This window comes from Leopardus geoffroyi, chromosome C3, assembly GCF_018350155.1.
Source record: "Leopardus geoffroyi isolate Oge1 chromosome C3, O.geoffroyi_Oge1_pat1.0, whole genome shotgun sequence".
Classification (NCBI taxonomy): Eukaryota; Metazoa; Chordata; class Mammalia; order Carnivora; family Felidae; genus Leopardus; species Leopardus geoffroyi.
Window position 1 is genome coordinate 139579119 of NC_059338.1, and position 22339 is coordinate 139601457.

The following is a 22339-nucleotide window of genomic DNA, read 5'->3' on the forward strand; positions in this document are numbered from 1 at the left end:
AAAGTTTCTTTTAGCACTTTTCCTCCATGTATCAAATCATTCTTTCTTTTGAGCACTCCAAAAAAAAAAAAAAAAAACTGTGCCTTCTAGGAGCATAAATGAATATAATGCATCACATTTATATCATGCATTTCTAGAAGGAACTCAAAAGTATTTTACTGTCTTCACTTTTCCAGGCTGTTTATTTTTTGCTGGTGCATCAACAAATACAAAAGTTTAAGGGAGCCATTTCTTATTCATTCCCATCTCTTTGATTTATCACTTCCTGTTCCATAAATTTCCAGTCTCTACTTCACACAAATAAAAAAGATGCCGTAACTCATGTAGTTTGTCAGCCAAATCCCAGTTTTAGAGAAGAATGAATATTATCCAAGGTCATCTGAAGAGGTCCCCACTGTAAAAGGTGCGGTGTCAGGTGAACCCCCATTCTCCCAAATCTGCGGGTGGCCACTCCACAAGAATCACCTTCCTCTTCCGAAAACATATGAGAGCTTCCAAGCTGTAACCGGCAGAATCAGCACCCTTCAAGGTGGGCAGGAACTTCTAGACTGCAGGTACAAGTCTTTCTCCCTCTGTTTTACCCCAAATTTATGGAGCCATACATCACAGAGAAATGAAATATAAATGAATCTTTGGGAACTCTCATGAGGCAGAAATCTCCCAAGTTGTCCTGACGATTTAGTTCACATTTATCTAGCCCCATAATTCACAAACCATAAACGCTGTTTGTACAAAGCTTCTTTCTCAAAGCTCATATATGTCATGTTTGTTTGTGATATCTTAGTTATGCACACTTCAACTTCCTCTGAATTTTACGCATTGGCTAGCCAAGCACACCCGCCTCAGTGTTTGCTTCCGACACAATCCGTCTGGCCCCTCGCTATGTATTGACTTCATGTTTCTTCTTCAGAAGTCCTAAAGCAGAAAGTCCCAGACTTCTTCACATATAGGGTGGCTCTGTCTCCAAGCCTGGAGAGACCAAAGCTACAGTGAGCCTACCAAGGAAGAAATCATATACCTCATTCTTGGTGTCAAAGGTTTCATCAGACAAGGCCACACAGAATGCTACTCACAGACAGAGAAATCTAGATACAAATAATAAAAGTAGCATATTGCTCAGGAAACTGAGGGGGAACAAGAGTTCTACCATGCCTGATAGTTTGTGATTGGGACCTAGGGTAGGCATCATTCTCTCTCCCTTCGAATAGTTTCTGGTGTCACCAGTGAGACCCTTCACATTGTAAGATAGACTCCACCAGCTCCCCATCCTGAAGACATGCTTCCTCACAGAGTTGTTCTTCTGGAGAAACTCCTGGGATTGGAAGCCCTGGTTCAACCCAAAGGACAGTCCCCACGTGTCCAGTGTAGGGAAAATGGTAGGTACCAGATTCATTTTTAAATCATGATGAAGCACGGGAAAAGTTAAAATGGGCAAAGTGGTCTAATTCATTGTGCACACATGTCACATCATACATAGCTTCCTTCTTTAGACAAGGTGCTCTCAGACCATTTAGACAAACTCATGAATTTGAATATTTTCATTTGTTTTTTGTAGTTCCCACTGCTTACACCCTATTTTTTCCATTCTGTATGACAAAATTATTTTCTTAGATGTTGCCAAGGGTCTCATTTATTTTCCTCCAAAAATTATCTATGTATTCTTCCATACTTATAGAAAGCCACTCTTTTCAATTCACTCTTTTTTTGTTGTTGTTCATCCTCCATTCTTACTGTGAACTTGGCCTCTTCCATAAACATGCCTACTTAAACATTGACTGTGAATGGCATGGTCTCTCCTCACCTTTCTAAACTGTATTGGACCCTCAAGGTCTATTTCAAATCCCAGATTTTTCACCTAGGTGTCTAAGATACTAACCAGTGTTGATCTCGTCACATAGGAACTGTCCATAGCATCACAGCATGAACCACAACACATGAGTTTGTGTTATATCGCCCCATTGCCCAACTAGAAACCTATGACCTTCTCCTAACAGTAAGCACAGACTTAGGCACAAAACAAGCATGCAATAAACACTTAAACTGAACACAAGTGGCCATAGAAAAATTAGAAATGTGGACACACTCAAGAAATTTTCATTTATTCGTATATATACCCAAAAATGTTTATGAAGTCCCTAAACTCCTGTGGTAGGCAGCAGGAAAACAAACACACATAGGTCATAATCACTGTTCTCTAAAGATCTAGTGGGAAGAATACAAATGTGAACAAAGAATGCATTAATGTGCCGCCACATTCTGTGTAGAAATGATTAAAGGGAACAGTAGAAGCACAGTGGAGAGAGTGATCAGTTCCAACCTGACTTGGAATTGAAGCAATGATTTAGCTGGATTTTGAAAAAATGACTAAGATGGAGAAGGAGAAAGGGGAAATGTTCTGGATAAAGGGAGAAGTTTGAACAAAGTCAGGGTATAATATTAACAATTGAGGCACCTGGGTGGCTCAGTTAGTTGAGCATCCAACTTTTGATTTCAGCCTAGGTCATGATCCCAGGGTCGTAGGATCGAGCCCAATGTCAGGCTCCACACTAAGCATGGGGCCTGCGTGAGATTCTCTCTCTTTCTTTCTCTTCCCCTCTGTCCCACTCATGTTTTCTCTCTCCCTCTAAAAAACTTTTTAAAAATATTAACAATCTGTAAGGATGTTAATTCAGTAAGTATGATATAGGGTCTAGCAATTACCTTCTTAAACAAGCATCCCCTGGGTAATTCTGATGCAGGCGGACCCAGAACCATACATGGACCCAGAGGAACATCAGTCCACATTCTACTTTGTGAAAAACTTGCTAAGAAACATTGGATACTGGGTAAACGTCTTCTGTGCCTCATTTGGTGAGAGAGAAGATCCACTCTGGTGTGGACAGGTCTCGCCTCTACATCCCTGCTTGAGTGAACCGTCCAAGATATGAATCCGGATATTACCTCTAGTTTATCATCCTTCAGGGATATCCGCCGACCAAAGACTGCCCAAGGCTTTAGTAGAGCATCCTTGGCCTCACATGAATTGGCCCTTTCCCTGGCCTCGCCTCTAGTCTCACTGCTCAAACTCTACCTTATGATTATATCAAATGTCATGCCTTGTGCTGCTGTTTATCATTGTTATGAAGTCATTAAAATTTAAAACACATATGAAGGGCTTTCTGTGGAGAATATCCAATTAAATAAGATTATTGTCCTTATACAAGTATAGGATCAATTTAAGTGTTAAAAATGAAATACCAGAGCACTTTCCTTTTGTCTACGGAATGTTAAACTGTCTCATAAATGCAGTGAAACCAAAGGAGTTCAAAATTCTGAGAGAAGGTTAAAAGGTATCCCATGAAACGAGAACAGAGTCGCCAAAAGTATTCTAATCCCCATCCTAACAAATGTATGTACACACACACACACACACACACACATATGCGTGCACACATACACACACACACAGATGTCTCATACCACTGGAGGGCATCCTGGAATCTGTGCATCACCAAAATATTCAGTGATAAAGACATTTTCTTCCTGGCACATTAGAGAGAGAAACTGAGACCAGACAGCTAGTAAGATAAGACACACTCTCCCTTCAGGAGCACATGCTGCTTTGGCAAACACAAATATCACTCACTCACACACACATGTACTCAAGCCTGTGCATAATTCTCTTGACAACTCCAACTTATAACATTAGCATATGAATGCCGAGGCTTACAGTGATATTCGCCCACCAAATGGAATTTATAATATAAATGCAGTAAAAAGTATCTGAAAGATTACTCTTCGGTCTGAATTGAGTCTGTCAGAGCTTGTATGTAAAATATATGTAATATCTGTAGAGAACCCAGTGTAAATATATTCTTCCCGCATGCTCCCACAGAGAAAAGCTGAGATGGTTAGGACAATACTAAATTCATACCTCCTTCCCAAATAATGCATAAAATAAATGGCTCCAATTCCCCAGCTTTATGCGTGTGTGTCTCCCCATTTCCAATATTTCACATGTATTAGGCCAAATGTGAGTTTTTTCAAAGTCGCTCTGTCTTCATTTTATTTTTGTGAGAGGTCCTTTTCCCAGCTGCCAAGAATTATTCACAACTCCAGGAGGAAGAGTCTACAATTGTATCCATAATCTACTCAAACAAGAGCCAGAAATTATTAGTATACGTGACACGTCTTTCCCAGTGGATTATAAGTTCCTCAAAGGGAATGACACTGATGTGTTTATTTTTAAAGTCATGTCATCTTTTAAGTCCTGTGCCTGAAAAAGCAACAATTTATTATTTCCTGTGATTCTGCATGCTGGCGGGTGGTTCCTGTCGGCCTCTACCTGGACTCACTCAAGCAGTCCCATTCATCTAGAACGGCTGGAGGGGTCGGCAGTATCTGGCTTCACTCACAGGTCTGGCAGGAAGCGCCCGGGGTCAGCTGGGTTTCCTTTGTCCTCTTCCTCATGGCCCCTTGTCCTCTGGTTGGCTAGACTTGCTCCCTTACACTGTGCCTCAGAGCAACACCGCGAGGCCCCTGACAGCCTCCTGCAGCAGTCACACACCGTCACTTCCACCAAGCTCTATTGGCCAAAGCAAGTCAGGAGGTAGTCCCTGTACATGGAGGCGGGTGGGGAATAGATACCACCTTGTGGTAGGCGGACGGGCACAGTCACCTGGAAAGGGGGCAGGCCCCCAGACATAAGGGAAGCTTTGGAGCCATCCTTGCAAACAATTTACCACACCAACAGAAACCTGAGACCCCCACGGTCGTCAGAGATTTTTTTGTTTAGCTATGCGTTCATTCATCCATCTACCAAATATCAAGAGCCTACAATGTAGCGAGCCCTTGATTTGGTTCTGGAAATAGAGGTGGCAACAAGGAGGAACCAGTTCCTGCTCTTGTGGAATGTGTGAAGAGAAAATGAAGGAGCAAGAGAAAGAAAAGTGATAGGCAGCTGTGGGGGGTGGGGGGGTGGGGGGTGGTGGTGGAGGGAGGTCCTTGCAGAGACATGGCTGCAAATTCTCGGCTCCCTTCAGAGTTAAAGGTTTATAAATTTTGAACTGCCTGAATACCTTATTGGAAGTGGGAGACTCAAGCCAAGATACTCTCAAGGGACTCAAGTCACAGTTGCACTCCAAGAGGGTTAGGACTGGAACAGCAAATTTCTATTGAAGTCAGAAGAGTTTGCAGACGCTGGAGGGACCGGCTCAGTTTTCCATATGAAAGACTCCGAGACCACTGATCAGTTAAGGTCTGGTAGAAAACAGAAAGCAAACTCAGAGGGAATTGGGGGAGAATTAATGAAGAGACCACATATATTCATAGGGGCAAATTTAAAAGAAACTACAGGAGATACTTAGATACCCAAGGACACACAATGGGAGGAAGATTTTAGCTAGCCCTGAAGCAACAGAAAGAGGAAATGTTTCCATTTTGGTGAGGTTTTTTTTATTTGGATAAATGTATTTGAATTGAGCACTTCAAGATAACAGCAAAATCTTGAGAAATTCCACACCTCAACTACCAGATTCTTTTTATTTGTATCTCTTAGGAGATTTAATTTTTATTTCTTCCACATTATACTTATACATACACATTTATTTCTCCCGGTACACAGTGAGCATCCTGAAATCCAAATGCATTTTTAAAAAATTAGTCTCTGAATCTTCACAAAGTTTAGCTCACTAGGTACTAATATTAAATATGCATTTGGTTAGAAAATGGTTGCCTTTATCCTCATTCTTTCACTAAAAAGGGAAAAAAATTACCTTTAGGATACCTGGAGGCTCAGTCAGTTGACCGTCCGACTCAATTTCAGCTCAGGTCATGATCCCAGGGTCATGGGATCGAGCCCGAAGTTAGGCTCCACACTAAGCGTGGAGCCTATTTAGGATTCTCTCTTTCTCTCTCTCTCTCTCTTTCTCTGCTCCTCTCCCCTGTTCATGTTCTCACTCTCCCTCTAAAAAATTTTTTTAACATTAACAATCTACAAGGATGTTAATTCAGTAAGTATGATATAGGGTCTAGCAATTACCTTCTTAAATAAGCATCCCCTGGGTAATTCTGATGCAGGCGGACCCAGAACCATACATGGACCCAGAGGAACATCAGTCCACATTCTACTTTGTGAAAAACTTGCTAAGAAACATTGGATACTGGGTAAACGTCTTCTGTGCCTCATTTGGTGAGAGAGAAGATCCACTCTGGTGTGGACAGGTCTCGCCTCTACATCCCTGCTTGAGTGAACCGTCCAAGATATGAATCTGGATATTACCTCTAGTTTATAATCCTTCAGGGACATCCGCCGACCAAAGACTGCCCAAGGCTTTAGTAGAGCATCCTTGGCCTCACATGAATTGGCCCTTTCCCTGGCCTCGCCTCTAGTCTCACTGCTCAAACTCTACCTTATGATTATATCAAATGTCATGCCTTGTGCTGCTGTTTATCATTGTTATGAAGTCATTAAAATTTAAAACACATATGAAGGGCTTTCTGTGGAGAATATCCAATTAAATAAGATTATTGTCCTTATACAAGTATAGGATCAATTTAAGTGTTAAGAATGAAATACCAGAGTGCTTTCCTTCTGTCTATGGAACGTTAAATTGTCCCATAAATGCAGTGAAACCAAAGGAGTCATGAACTCCTGGTTGTGGAATCGAGCCCTGTGACAGGCTCCATGTTGGGCATACAGCCAGCTTAATACTCTCTCTCCCTCTCCCCCTCCCCAACTTGTGCTCACTTTCTCTCTCTCTCTCTTAAAAGAAAAAAGAACTTTTGAAGAAATGCTTTTAACAAAAACCAGATGAGAGCTAGAGGTGTGGAAGAGAGCACTCTCAACAAGACGTACAGCCGTGGAAGAAGCCACTGCCAGAAGAGCAATTCCAAGTCACAGAAGTAGCAGGGTAACCCAACCTTTTCTCTCTTCCTGCCCTTTTCTCTCCTGTCCTCCCCTCATTGGTCAGATCCAACCAGAAATCTGAGGGCATGGAATCCTCCACGCCAGTACGCCCACTAAATCATGGGTCAGCCATGATACCACTACACAAAACAGAGTACTGAAAGGAGCTGGAACTTGAGAGTTACGGAAGTGACAAATTTACTATTGAAGTTTTGAGCTTAAGACGCCTGCAGCCCATCTGATCATGGACCTCCTGTAGGTATGAACCTGGAATTCAGGGGCCACAATTAGCTACAGATCAGGATTTGAAAATAATCAGCTTAAAATGGCTGCTACAGCCATATGAATGTAACGTGGTCCAGACCAAGTATGTAGAGAGACAAAAGAACAAAGTCAAAATTCCAGTTCTGGCATAGTAGGGACATATAAATGGAGCGAGGACGGCAATAGACAAAGACAATGAGATAAGTTAGAAGAGAACATGAGAAAAATGAAATCTGGAAATTCAAAGGAAAAGAGTGTTTCAAGAAGTTAATCACCAATGTTGAATGTGATAGTTTAACCAGAAAAGAAATGACTGAATTTGGTAATTAAAAGGCCACTGCTGATCTGCATACATACAAAATGATGTCCTCCAAAAGGCTCCTGCAGCTGGTATTATTTGACTAAATAAAGTTTAGATTTGTGTTCATTATATCCGTAGATGACTCCTTATTGAATACGATTATTAATAATTTAAACAATAGCTCACAAGAGCCACCCTAAGCATGGAGCCTATTTGGGACTCTCTCTCTCTCTCTCTCTCTCTCTCTCTCTCTCTCTCTCTCTCTCTCCCTTTGCCCCTCTCCCCTGTTCATGCCAGTTTAAGGGGTGCTTGGGTGGCTCAGTTGGTTAAGCATCCAACTCTTGGTTTCAGTTAAGGTCTTGATCTCACAGTTTGTGAGTTTGAGCCCCACATCAGACTCCATGCTGTCAGCACGGAACCTGCTTGGGATTTTCTCTCTCTCTGCTCCTCCCCTGCTTCCGATCTCTCTCTCTCTTTCTCAAAATAAATAAACAAACTTTTTAAAATGGCCAGCTTAAAAATACATGCATACATACATACGTACATACAAGACAGGTGCAAGTCATATACCTAGGTACCAAACATAAATATATATCTATGGGAAATAAATAAACATAAGCAAGGAAGAAAACTATTTAAATAATATATAATTTTATATCAATAAGACTGTTATTATCATAGCTATTGCTATTATGTTCTATACTATTCAAAATGATTTACTAAGATACCAACATATGACCCCTAAAATAATAATTCTTTTTATTGTATTTTGATCAATTCATGGTACACATAAGGGAAAATAACATGGTTTAGCATAGGTGAACTGCTATAATTGTCTATGCAGATTACTGCATCATGTAGAACACATAGGACACTTTAGATAAGTTCCCTCGCTCCTGCTGTATATAATCTTTTTATTTCAAAATTTCCAAAAACTTCTCATTTAATTCTCTGCCCTCTTTGAATTTCTCTCAAAATAACTTATTCTTCACAACCCTTGAGAGCCCTGGAGTTTTTTCCGTACGTTTTAAAGACTAGGATGGAAAGGATAAAGGACACGGAGGGATGGGAAAGAGAGGATGCCACATAAATGTAATAGAGGCGTCAGGTGGAGCCCCTTGCCCCTTGGAGAGGGAGGCTTACTTGGCCTGAACCCCAGCTTACTCCTCAGCTACCGGAAGTCTGATGATTACCCCGTAATTCCTGCCCATCTCCAGGGATCCTACCAGCATCATCCTCATCTCCAAGCACTTCATCAGTTTTAAAAGAATTCGTTCAAGCTGCATATGGTTGTGGGGATGGGCCACGTCACAACCTCCTGCCATCCTCTCCCTACATGCCCTTGCTTCCTACCTTCTCGCTCAGAAGCGTTTGCTGTACCCCAGCCCTGGCCCTCTATGTTCTTCCAGACAGAGTAGCTTTCCCTTTCTTCTGAAATCTTAACACGAGAGGAGGGGTGGAGCTCAACTTCTATCAAACTCGCTTAGCCAGACTCATGGAGGCTCTTAGCAGATCCCAGGCCTGACACTAACATGACCAACTATCTCTCAGCAGCAGAGAAGGTAGAGATAACATGTCCATCACATATAGCTTTTCAACATTACGATACACCACAGTTGTGTGGTTATACAGCTCGCTCCAGATCAAATTCTGTCCCCTAAAATAGAATGTAGTCTTGCAGAGAAAGTCTAGCAAAGAGAGAGTTGGTCTTTGTAAAAAGCTTGAGACGTAGTCTCCACAAGCATCTTATGTAAACATTCCAGTGCAATTTCTACAAGAAAGTATACCTAAGCTACCAGAAAAGGTTGGAAATCCAGGAAGGGAAATTAAAAAGCCATGCGCTTCTTAAATTTATTTCCTGAACCCTCAAATATGTTAATGAGGCAAGAAGTGAAAACAGGCAGGTCAGGTTCCCCCTTCTTCTACTGAAATGTTACCACAATTTAGCATAAGAGAAAGGGGGCATGCCTGTGATATGCTAATGACTTCCCACTGGGAAACGTGTGAGTTTCTAGACTTTGGGAAAAACTCATTAAGCCTTTAGCCTAAGAAAGAAGTTCATTTTGGTCTTTCCTAAAAACTAGATCCTTCCTTATCCTTGCCCATGTCCTGCTCTTATATGCTCCAGGAACTCTCCCTGCAATTTGTTATTTTCTCCTGTAAACCAAGCTTTGTTTTGCTTCCCTGCTGGGCTTTTTTTTAATTTTGTTTTTGTCTTTTGAAAAAGAGAGAATTGACCTCCATAGTCACCTTGAATCCCTTATACTCTAGCACTCCTCCTTTAGGATTGGGGAGAACTACGATATAAGATATGATTTTGTAAAAGCTTCTATAAGGGGAGAGATTGCCACTTCAGCCACATTTTTTAACATCTTATTGATGAGGGAGCTTAGGGCAAGCTGAGGGAAAATACAGGCTGACAGCTCCACCATCCACCCCCAGGTGAAATATGTGTGATAGTCCTTGGACACTCCTGGCTACCCAGGAGCAAAGGAAAGGGGTGTCAGTACTTGCCATGGTAATGTGGGAAACTAAGGCAAATGAAAAATTAAGTTGCCTTACTGCCTATAACCGATAGACAAGTCCTTGAAACTGGCACAGCGACCTCGCTCTAGAAGCTCAGCTGCCTCAATGATGACCCTCTGCTAGGGGCAAAAGTGAATCTTAGCTTAACATTACCCCAACCTCAAGGATCCTGAAGTCTACTTCCTTTATCTCAGCTCTCACAAGATATATATTGGCAATCATACTCCAAGCGTATGGCCCTCCGATATACATCTGTAGGGTCTCATGACTGAGGTTTCATTAAACGGCAATAAGTGGCATTTCCCTAGCAACAGCTAGCCCCTCAAGGTCCTGGAAACCTTGTTTCCAAAATATCTTAGAGACCTACTCTAGCCCTAACCCCCTCCCTACCTGAGGGTATACAATGAGTTACCCGCCCCAGTGCAGCTCGTCCTGCTCATGGGTCCTGTCCCTGTGTTTTAATAAAATCACCTTTTGGGGCGCCTGGGTGGCGCAGTCGGTTAAGCGTCCGACTTCAGCCAGGTCACGATCTCGCGGCCCGTGAGTTCGAGCCCCGCGTCAGGCTCTGGGCTGATGGCTCAGAGCCTGGAGCCTGTTTCCCATTCTGTGTCTCCCTCTCTCTCTGCCCCTCCCCTGTTCATGCTCTGTCTCTCTCTGTCCCAAAAATAAATAAACGTTGAAAAAAAAATTTTTTTTTAAAAATAAAATAAAAAAAAAAATCACCTTTTGCACCAAAGACGTCTTCAAGAATTCTTTCTTGGCCATCAGCTCCGGCCCCCACAAACCCCCCATCACCCCAAAACTTCATCACTATTATGATGGGAAAGAATGAAAACCTAACAGCTAATGAGTATCTATTTGCCCAAAGGCCTACACTGTTTTTTGAAGCCCTAATCTCTTAGCTTTTTGGAAATAAAAAGTTCTTTCTTGCAATCTGCCATTGTGTTTTTATTTTTTTTTTCAATATATGAAATTTATTGTCAAATTGATTTCCATATAACACCCAGTGCTCATCCCAAAAGGTGCCCTCCTCAATACCCATCACCCACCCTCCCCTCCCTCCCACCCCCCATCAACCCTCAGTTTGTTCTCAGTTTTTAAGAGTCTCTTATGCTTTGGCTCTCTCCCAGTCTAACCTCTTTTTTTTTTTTTCCTTCCCCTCCCGCATGGGTTTCTGTTAAGCAGCCGCTCTGGAAAACAGTGTGGAGGTTCCTCAGAAAATTAAAAATAGATCTACCCTATGACCCAACAATAGCACTGCTAGGAATTTACCCAAGGGATACAGGAGTACTGATGCATAGGGGCACTTGTACCCCAATGTTTATAGCAGCACTCTCAACAATAGCAAAATTATGGAAAGAGCCTAAATGTCCATCAACTGATGAATGGATAAAGAAGTTGTGGTTTATATATACAATGAGTACTACATGGCAATGAGAAAGAACGAAATATGGCCCTTTGTAGCAACATGGATGGAACTGGAGAGTGTGATGCTAAGTGAAATAAGTCATACAGAGAAAGACAGATACCATATGTTGTCATTGTGTTTTTAATTGGATCCTTTTCTTCTCCCCAAACATTTGTGTTCCTAAGATTGCAGACATGGACAAGTGGGCTTCTAACTCTATGCTCTATTCCCCTATAATTTTATCTAAAAGTGTGGTGTGTGTGTGTGTGTGTGTGTGTGTGTGTGTGTGTTAAAGTCTAAAGCTCTGGGGAAGTGAAGGGCTTGAGAAATAAGTTTAGGAAGTATCAATTTAAAGAATTGAAATGACATAAAGTATGTTTCTTCTAACAAAAAAATAATTATATTAGAAATCGGTAGTAAAATATAATTTAAAAGTCCTCAAAATTTTGAAAAAATTAAAACAAGTCAAAGAAAAAATAGACAAATTCCTTGAAAATACAACCTATTGAGATTATCAGCAAAAAGGGGATGGGGGAAATCTGAAGAGTACTCTTCTTATTTTAAAAATCAAATCTGTAATTTCAAACTTTCTACAAAAAAAAATTTCCAGCCTAGATGGATTAATTGGTACATCCTTCAACATTAAGGTAAAAAACCACCAATCATACACTGATCCAGAAAATAAAAAATGAGGAAACAGCACTATCTGCTTATTTTATAAGGCCAGCATTAAATTTAATACCATGATCTTCCAAAGACATTTTGAAATAGGAATACCACAGACCAATCTCTCTTCTGAACACAAGTATAAAACTCATTTATATTAGCAAAGAAACCAAAGCTATATATGTATAAAAAGACAATATATCATGGCAAACTGGTGTTTATACCAAGAATGCAAGGTTATTTTAACACCATAAAATTAATCAATCAGTAAAAATGACCATCTCAACAGACTAAAGAAGAAAAATTGCTTTAAAAATATGCATTAAAATATTTGGCAAAATTAAATTTCTCAATAATTGTATTAAATTTAAAAATTGAACTGAAGTAAATCAAAAGAAGCTTCAGAAGCTAGTGATCATGTAATAACATGGAATATACATTTCCAAAAAATTAAAAATCATAATAATGATGAAATGTTGAAAACATTTCCATGCAATCAAGAATGAGACAATGCTGGGGCACCTATCATGATGTCACCATCATGAGACTGAGCACTGCATTGGGCTCTGCATGGGCATGGAACCTGCTTAAGATTCTCTCTCTCTCTCTCTCTCTCTCTCAAAAAATGAAATGAAGAATGAGACAATGACACTTTCTATTACTTCATTTCAATCATTTGCTGGAAGAATTAGCTAATGCAATATGACAAAAAATACATATACAAATAATGATTTTAAAAGGAATAATAAAACATAAGTTGCTTAAAGACAAGTTATTATATATGTGGAATATCCAAAAGAATATGCAGATAAACTATAAGAATTAATAAGTGAATTTAACAAGGTCACTGGATGAAAGTTTATTTTGGATAAACAGAACATAACTGTATTTCTAAAATTAAAAATAGAAAATTAAATGTTAAAAGTGATATCACTAACAGAAGCACCAAAAACATCAAATACCTAGCAATAATTTTATTAAAATATGTGTAAAACGTCCTCCCAGGAAACTATAAACTTTACTGAGGTAAATTTAAAAAGACCTACTTAATGGCAGAACATATATAGATTAAAAGGTTCACTTTGGTAGAATTATTAGTTTCCTCAAACTGATCCATAGATATCATGCATTCTGTCAAAAGCCAAAAAACAAACAAAAAAAATCCTTTGTGTGGAAATTGACAAACTGTACATCTACACAATTCAAAACAGCTAACAATAGCAAAAATAATCTTGAATAAGAACAAAGTTGGAGGGCTTACTATATATGAAGACTCATTATAAAGCTACAGTAACTGATGGAACTAGAGTGTATTATGCTAAGTCAGTCAGAGAAAGATGAATATCACATGATTTCACTCAGATGTGGAAATTAAGAAACAAAACAGATGAACATAGGAGAAGGGAAGCAAAAATAAGATAAAAACAGAGAGGGAGTCAAACCATAAGAGACTCTTAAAAATACAGAGAACAAACTGAGGGTTACCAGAGGGATGTCGGGTGGGGAGAGGGAAAAATGGGTGAAGGGCATTAAGGAGGGCACTTGTTGGGATGAGCACTGGGTGTTGTAAGTGATGGATCACTAAATTCTACTGCTGAAGTCATTATTACACTGTATGTTAACTAACTTGAATTTAAATTTTAAAAAATAGGGGCGCCTGGGTGGCTCAGTCGGTTAAGCGTCCGACTTCAGCCCGGGTCACGATCTCGCGGTCCGTGAGTTCGAGCCCCGCGTCAGGCTCTGGGCTGATGGCTCAGAACCTGGAGCCTGTTTCCCATTCTGTGTCTCCCTCTCTCTCTGCCCCTCCCCCGTTCATGCTCTGTCTCTCTCTCTGTCTCAAAAATAAATAAACGTTAAAAAAAAAACTTTTAAAAATAAAAAAAATAAATAAATTTTTAAAAATAATAGATAACTATAAATAAAACTACAGTATGTAAAATATTATAAACCAACAGAAAAAATATAAATTGTAAAATTATATCCACATATATATAGTCACTTGATTTATAATAAGGCCAATAAGTTTAAATCACTATAAAAGGATTAAGGGGTGCCTAGGTGGCTCACTCTTTTCAACACCCAACTCTTGATTTCTGCTCAGGTCATGATCATGGTTCATGAGATCCAGCCTTCCTCTCTCTCAGTCCCTGCCCTGCTCATACACCCTCACACTCTCTCTAAATAAGTAAATAAATAAACTTTTTTTAATATTAAAAAAAATTTTTAAGGATTAAAATCATACAAAATATGTCTCTGACCACAATGGAATGAAATTAAATTTGGAAAATTCACAAATATATCAAAACTAAACGGTGCACTCTTTAAATAATCAATGGATCAAAGAAGAAATCACCAGGAAAACTAGAAAAAACTTGCAGGTGAATGAAAACAATAAAACAACCCGCCAAAACTTATGGGATGTGGGTGAAGTAGTGGTTAAAGGAAAATTTATAGCTGTGATTGCTTACATTTTTTAAAAAATATTATCTCAGGGCATCTGGGTGGCTCAGTCAGTTAAGCATCTGACTTCAGTTCAGGCCATGATCTCATGGGTTCGAGCTCCGCCCCGTGAGTCCCTCTGTCCCTCCCCAACTTGTGTTCTCTCTCTTTCTCTCTCTCTCTCTCTCTCTCTCTCTGTCAAAAATAAATAAATAAAACATTTTTAAAAATAAAAAAAATATTATCTCAAATCAATAACCTAATTTTCATCTAGAGAAACTAGAAAAGGAAGTGCAAATTAAACTAAAATCAAGCAAAACAAAGAATAAAGAAATAAATAATAATAATAAATAATATTATGAAAATAATAAATAATATGAAATATAATAAATAATAATATGAAACATAATAAATAATATGAAAACAACTGAGATAATTAGGAAAACCAAAAGTTGATTTTTTTAAGTTTATGTATGTATGTATGTATGCATTTATTTAGAGCCAGAGAGGGACAGAGAGAGAAGGAGACAGAATTGCAAGCAGGCTTTACTCCATCAGCACAGAGCCCAACGCAGGGCTCAAACCCAGGATCAGTGAGATCATAACCTGAGCCACCAACAAGAGTCAGACGCTTAACTGACTGAGCCACCCAGGCGCCCCCAAAAGTCAATGCATTAAAATGATTAACAAAATTGACAAAATGTTAAATATGTTGATCAAGAGAAAAATAGAAGATAAAAATAATTAAATCAGGAGTGAAAGAGGGGACATTACTACCAATCACAGAAATAAAAAGGACTATAAGGGACTATTATAAACAATTGCATGCCAACAAATTAGATAATCTAGATGAAATGTAAATAACCTTAGAAAAATGCAAACTTCTGAAAGTGAAAACAGGATAGAAAATCTGCATAGACCTATATAACAAGTAAAGACATTAAATCAGTAATGAAAAAAAAAAAAATCCACAAAGAAAAGCCCACAGCAATAAGTCTTTGCCTGTGGATTCTACCAAACACACACACACACACACACACACACACACACACACACACTAATACCATTCTTTAACAAATCTAAAATATAGAAAATGAACGAATAATTCTTAACTCATCTTGTGAGGCCAGTATGCCCTTGACACTCAAATCAAAGACATCATAGGAAAAGAGAACTACAGAACATCTTTTATGAATATAAATATAAAAATCCTCTACAGAATCAAAATCCAGCAACCCATAAATAGGATTATACACCATGACTAAGTGGGATTTATCCCAGGAATGCAAAGTTGGTTGAACATATGAAAATCAAGCAATGTATTACACTATATTAATAGAATAACAGACTAAAATGATGGATCATCTCAGCAGACACATGAATATGCATATATATATATATATATATATATATATATATGCACACACATATATAACCTAAGGAATCTATAGGAAAAAAACAGCAGAAGTAATAAATGAGTTCAGCAAGGTTTCATGATACAAGATCAAGATACAAAAAATCTATTATATTTCTATCCATTGGCACTGAATCATTAAAATTATATTTAAGAAAGCAATTTCATTTATAATTACATTGAAAATATACTTAGGAACAAATTTAACAAAAGAAGCCCATGGTTTATACAATGAAAACTACAAAACACTGTTGAAAGAAATGGTTATTTTGAGGAAGATAATGAGTGATAGAGTGCACTAGGGCAGCTTCTGGGCTGCTTGTAAGTTTTTATACCTTATTAACAAAGGTTGTTACACCAGAGTATTTAATTTGTAAAATTTCATTGAACTGTACACTTAACATCTGGGTTCTTTATTATATGTATGTTATATTCAATTTTTATAGGATGCCAAAAATAATCAAATCATATCATACTTTGTTTCTACTCTCATTATTAAACATAATGCACTTAAAACAGGAAAGACAGAAAACTACATTGTAATGAAGATATTGAATTTCAGAAAGAGAACCAATAAAGGGTATCCAACAATGGAAAATGAGTTCGAGTCACTGGATCTAAGTGAAATACGTCTTAGAGTAATAAAGGATCCTTTTAACACAATCCCTAAGAGAATGACAGTGATTATAAAGAACTTATAGAAGACCTCAATAAGATAGATATTCTTGTTTTCGAAAGGAAAAAAGGTAGATTCCAGGCATAATTCATTTAGAAAGGTGATATTGATTTCTATCAAAAATCAGTAACAATTTGGTCTCTAATACCATTCTGTACCACATGGAAACAGTTCTTTTCAGAGCAATGGTGGACCCAGACTGCGGCATGGAGGGAACAAAATGAACGCTGGATATCCTATTATTCCCCCAAGTGAGTAAATGTTAAAACAACTAGCAGCAACAACAAATCAGTATGCATTTGTCACAAGGATATGAAGGAGCTCCCACTGGCCAAATCAGGAATAAATTTAAATATCAAAATAATTAAGGATGGTAAATAATTATAGATATTGCAAAAATAGGAATTCATCATATTATTGATAATTAATAAATACATAAATAGGAAGAGAAAGCTCTCACTTTTGGTACGCAGTATAATTTCAAGAGCAACCAGGAAATATGGTGGGAAAGGCAGAGTTAGAAAAGGACCATTTAGTGCCACTGGCATATAGATTGTTTTAGTCAAGAATTATCTACAGATGCTAAATACAGGGAAAATTTGTGATGAGGACCACAGTATTTGCATAACTTTAGAGTAACTCCTAATAGATTTCTAGTAGTTGCAAGAGAAAAAATAATAACTATTCAGTAACAAAATGGATAACACTTTCACCCAGTAATCAAAATTAATATGCCAATGTGGGGCAGATAGACATAATCTTCCTCTAGAAATGATGCACTCAGAAGGCTAAAACCTCTCTTCTGGTCCAGCCTGGAATGTATAACGTGATTTTAAACATGAGAAAACCTCAGTCACTCCCAAAACAAGGAAAGTTGTATTTTAAAAAAGGAATAAATGCGGTGCCTTGGTGGCTCAGTCCGTTAAGCGTCTGACTTTGGCTCAAATTGTGATCTCATGGTTTGTGAGTTTGAGCCCTGCATAGGGCTCTGTGCTGACAGCCTGGATCTTGGAGCCTGCTTCAATCCTGTGTCTCCCTCCCTGCTTATGCTCTGTCTCTGTCTCTGTCTCTCTCTCTGTCTCAAAAATAAACATTAAAAAAATTTTTTAAGGAAAAAATACTTAATTCTTCAAAAATGCCACTGTCATTAAAAAAAATAAATAAAACCAATGGGAAAAATTTCAGATTAAAGTAAATTAAAGAAATATAACAACTAAATGTAATACCTGATCCTAGACTGGATTCTTTAATGACAGGGAAAAAAATCATTAAAGGGCATCATTGAGACTCTTAACAAAATTGGACTATAGACAGTAGTTTAGATAAACTAACGATGATATTGTTAATTTTATTAAAGTTGATAACACCATCAGAGAGAAAGGGAGACTGATGATAAATGATAAAGCAAATGAAAGCAAATGAGGTAAAACAATAAAATAGGTAAATCTGACTAAAGAGTATATTGACATTCTATGTACTATTTCTATTGTTATAACTTTTCCATGGGCTTCAAATTATTTCCAAATAAAGGATGTTGAAAATTAAAAATCAAAACAAAATCTATAATATTTGTAGGGGAAACTAACATTAATCAAGGGTCTTCACATTCCAAAAATTCTTTAAATATCTATCCACACAACAACATCACCCAAATGCCTTAACAAACTTAGAGAGATTCTCCTTGGCTCTTTTTCTCAAAATTTTATTTACCGTCTTGGTTAACTAAGTTCTCGATTTAACAGTGATCAAAGTTCTTTGTCTAAAAAATGTATAGGATACAGATATGCAAACACACACACACACACACACACACACACACGATGGTGTGCATATATAGAAAATCTATATCTATCTAGGTTTACTCAAGTAATACATTGTTAAAAATAAAAAAATTATAAAATTTTTTTTTGCATGGCAGAAAACTGGAAGGGATATATAATATAATAAATAAAAGACATTCACAAGTGTTCCAATATTCTGTAATGCTCAAACAAAAGGTTTTAACATGAAATTTAACATTTATAAATATAAAATTCAATATTTTTATTGAAGAACCCAATTACATGTTTAAGATCGGGGAAATAAGCTTGAAATTAGACCCCACTGAAAACAAAGAAACCTTACTTGACTACAAGCATATTAGGTGCCAACGGTCATTAAGCAAATAAAACCCATATCTGCCATAAAATAAATGATATAACCTTCCATAGCACTTATAAAGTATTGCAGTAAGATCTAGAAAAGTAAATATTTTCACTGTTACATGCCAGTTGTCGATTTCTGGGAGCCACGTTTCAAGAAAGGCAATGCCAAACTCTGGAGTGTCCACGGGATAAGGTGTGGCTACAAAACTTTTTTTTTTAATTTTGTAAATACCAGTATCTACCCTGTGGCCAACACTTTTCTAGGAACATTCAAGTGAACCCATAGTTTCTGCCTTCAAAGAACATCGCGAACAATTATCTGGCATATTCCTCAAGCATACTGCTCTCTTCGGGGCTCTGCCCACTCAAACTCCACTAGCTGACTCAATGCCTCTCTGGGCTCTGCTCTTACCCATTCTAGTGTAGACAGAACTCAATGCATCCAGAAGGCAATCAAGTTGGCCCACGTGGTGCTGCTGCTGGAACTCTTTGCTCTTCTGTTAAGAATTAGGGTCCTTCCAGGTACAGTGACTAAGGCCCTAGGATTACTGCCTGTTATGCAATTTCTCCAAGGCCGATGTTTGGCCTTGCGTACTTTTGTCTTTTAGGAGATAGATTCTTGCCTCTAAATTTGAATTCTTCTACTGGAGCCTTCGTGAATGGTGTTAAGAATTGTCTTGATAATGACCATCTGCTTGGCTTGCTGCTAATGATCAGCTGAAGAGATTCGGTGTCCCTGCGTTTCACCTACGCCTTGGGGTACCTTCTAGACCTCTTAGATACCAGCACCTCTAGATCATCTCCTACCTGAAACTATGCCCCTGGGCATGTCCCTGGAAACCGAATGTGGTACATCCGCTCCAGGTCCCCATGCCCTCCATGCCCACCTTTTCTGCTTAAGACTCGCATTTCTCTGACAAACAAGATAGGCAATAAAACAAATAATGCAGAACACTCAGAAAGAAAGAAAAAGAGGCATATTTTAGTAATGATTTTAAGGCGTTAAAACAAATCACTGTACAATTCTAAAGGAGCTCTTACCTGATTAGGGATTCAGGAAATAATTTGTAAAGGAAGTGACATTTGATCTTGGTTTTGAATGATGAATAATTTTTATTAACAGGATTGCTGAGAGCAAGGGTGGATCCAGATTTTGTGGGGCCTGAGACCTGTAAAAATGACAGAAGGAGGGACTCTTATAGAATGCAAAGTGACAACACAAAATTAACTATTCACCATTCATTAAATAATAATGATTATTCATTAAGCAATCATTTAACGAGAATGAAAAAAGAAATCTTACTGAACTTTAAAGAACTGGTAAGTACCGAAAACATCACAACAACCAGAAAAATAACATATGTTTCTATTAACTTACTACCTGACATTTTTTGGCTACATACCCTTTAAATCACTTATTTATATGACACTAATTTTGCAATATTTTCTACAGAGAATCGAAAGATATTTCCATCTTTTATTGATTTGGTTGACCAAAATTTGTTTTTCATTACTTGGAGTATACGAGGGTTCCTTTGATTTCATAACTCATTACACTTAATGTCACATAAATTTTTAGTAGTATTGTCAAATTTAGGGAAATATCTGCCAAGTTGTTTGCTTATAAAAGACCTACTTACTATATATTGTTACAAGTTTGCATCCTAAAAGCACAAGAAGTCTCATAAATTCTATTTTGTGTAAGTCCATCAAAAAAGAAAAATATAGATATATATTGTAATAATTTTATACACTGTATTACCACATATATATCTACCAAGAGAAAACTTTGTTTTAACTGTGTCAGTAAGGATAACATTGTTCTTACCATATTTGTACATTTACTACAATTGTACACAGATGATTAAAAGAACTTCTCACAGGGGCAACTGGGTGACTCCGTCAATTAAGCATCCAACTCTTGATTTCAGCTCGGGTCACGATCACACGATTCATGGAATCAAACTCCGCATTGGGCTTGTATGGTTAAGGCCCTCCCAGCGCCTAGAAGGGGACCAAGCGAGAGAAGGCCTTGAAGCTAAAGCTTCATTACCTCACAGTAAAAACAATGGCTTCAAAGCATTTTCAGGTAGAAGAAACTGACAATTTCACCCCGAGCCCTTTAACTGAGTCTACCATCCCATCCAGTAAAGTGTCAGTTTTGTCAAATATCCTGTTTCACTTAATAGAGGCATAAATTCAGAATAAGGAAGGCAGACACTCCCGTCATACTCATAAGACCGGTTTTGAGAATCAAACTTTATGAGGCCATTTGTCAAAACTAGAGGAAGTTTAGGGGACCGTGATCAAGAAAGTCAGAAGACTCAAGAGAAGAATAGTTATTAGAACTTGAGTACTTAGAATGTCAAAGAGATGACTTAGGAAGGAAATAAGACTTTTTGCAAAATGTGGGAGGGATTGTCCTATGGATGAGGAATTCAACTTGCCCTACATTCTTTGGGGCAGAAGAAAGACTAGGAGTGGCTTGAAAATTTAGCACAAAAAAATATAGACCATTAATAGTGTTTATGTTGATTACATGTTGAAATGATAATATTTTGGATAAGTTGAGGTTACATAACATGGATTAATTTCACATTTTTTTTACTGCTTTGATTTGGCCACTAGAAATTTTTAAAGTATATACACAGCTTGCATTTGTGGCTTACAAGATATTACAGGTGGTTGGCACCGGTCTAAGGTTTCAGCCCACTGAGATACTACCTAAGCGCTCAAAGCTATTGCAGTTGTACCGAGAGCTGAGGCGTCCAAACCATTGTATATATTTAGGTAGCTTTTATTTGAAATCCTTCTTTTTAAAATTTAATCCATTTACTCGTTTTATTGGTGTCACTTGGCTTTTTTTCTATTGAGGTATAACTGACATACCACATTACATTGTTTTCAGGTACAACATAATGATTTATGTATATTGTGAAATGATCACCCCAGTAAGTCTAGTTGACATCCATCACTACACATAGTTATAGAATTTTTTCCTATGATGAGACTTCTAAGATTTACTCCCTTAGCAACTTTCAGATATGCAATACAGTGTTGTTAACTATAGTTGCCATGCTGTACATTATATCCCAATAATTTATATTATGACAGCAAGTTTGTACATTTTGACTGGCTTCACCAATTTTTTCCATGCCCCATCCTCTGCCTCGGGCAACCGCCAATCTGTTCTTTGTATCTATGAGCTTATTTTTGTCATTTTTGTTTTAGATTCTACATATAAATGTGATGATAATTGTCTTTATCTCTCTTTCTCTTTCTCTTTCTCTATCTCTGTCTCTCTTTCTCTCTCTGACTTATTTCACTTAGCATAGTGTCTTCCAGTTCCATCCATGTTGTTGCAAATACCACAATTTCTTTATTTTTCATGGCCAAATAATATTCCATTGTGTATATATGCCACATTTTCTTTATCCATTCATCCACTGACAGATAATTAGGTTTTCTATACCTTGATTATCGTAAATAATGCTGCAATGAACATGAAGATGAGTATATATTTTCAAGTTATGGCTTTGTTTTCTTTGAATACCCAGACAGAATTGCTAGATCATGTGGCAGTTCTATTTTTAATTTTTTAAGGAGCCTCCATAC

At 37.8% G+C, this 22339-nt stretch overlaps 1 long non-coding RNA gene across 2 annotated transcripts in view; it reads right to left on the bottom strand.

Moving 5' to 3' along the window:
* Nucleotides 1-842: 842 nt before the first annotated feature.
* Nucleotides 843-22339, bottom strand: part of LOC123586178 — a 33883-nt gene continuing 12386 nt past the window's right edge. The window contains exons 4-6 of one of the 2 annotated variants that reach the window (XR_006706653.1): nucleotides 20553-20728; nucleotides 19766-19893; nucleotides 843-969 (exon numbers count right to left, since the gene is read on the bottom strand). This is a non-coding gene — a long non-coding RNA (uncharacterized LOC123586178). Of the gene's footprint in view, nucleotides 970-17611; nucleotides 17656-19765; nucleotides 19894-20552; nucleotides 20729-22339 lie in introns of those variants that run through there. The other variant, XR_006706654.1, reaches the window with a different exon arrangement.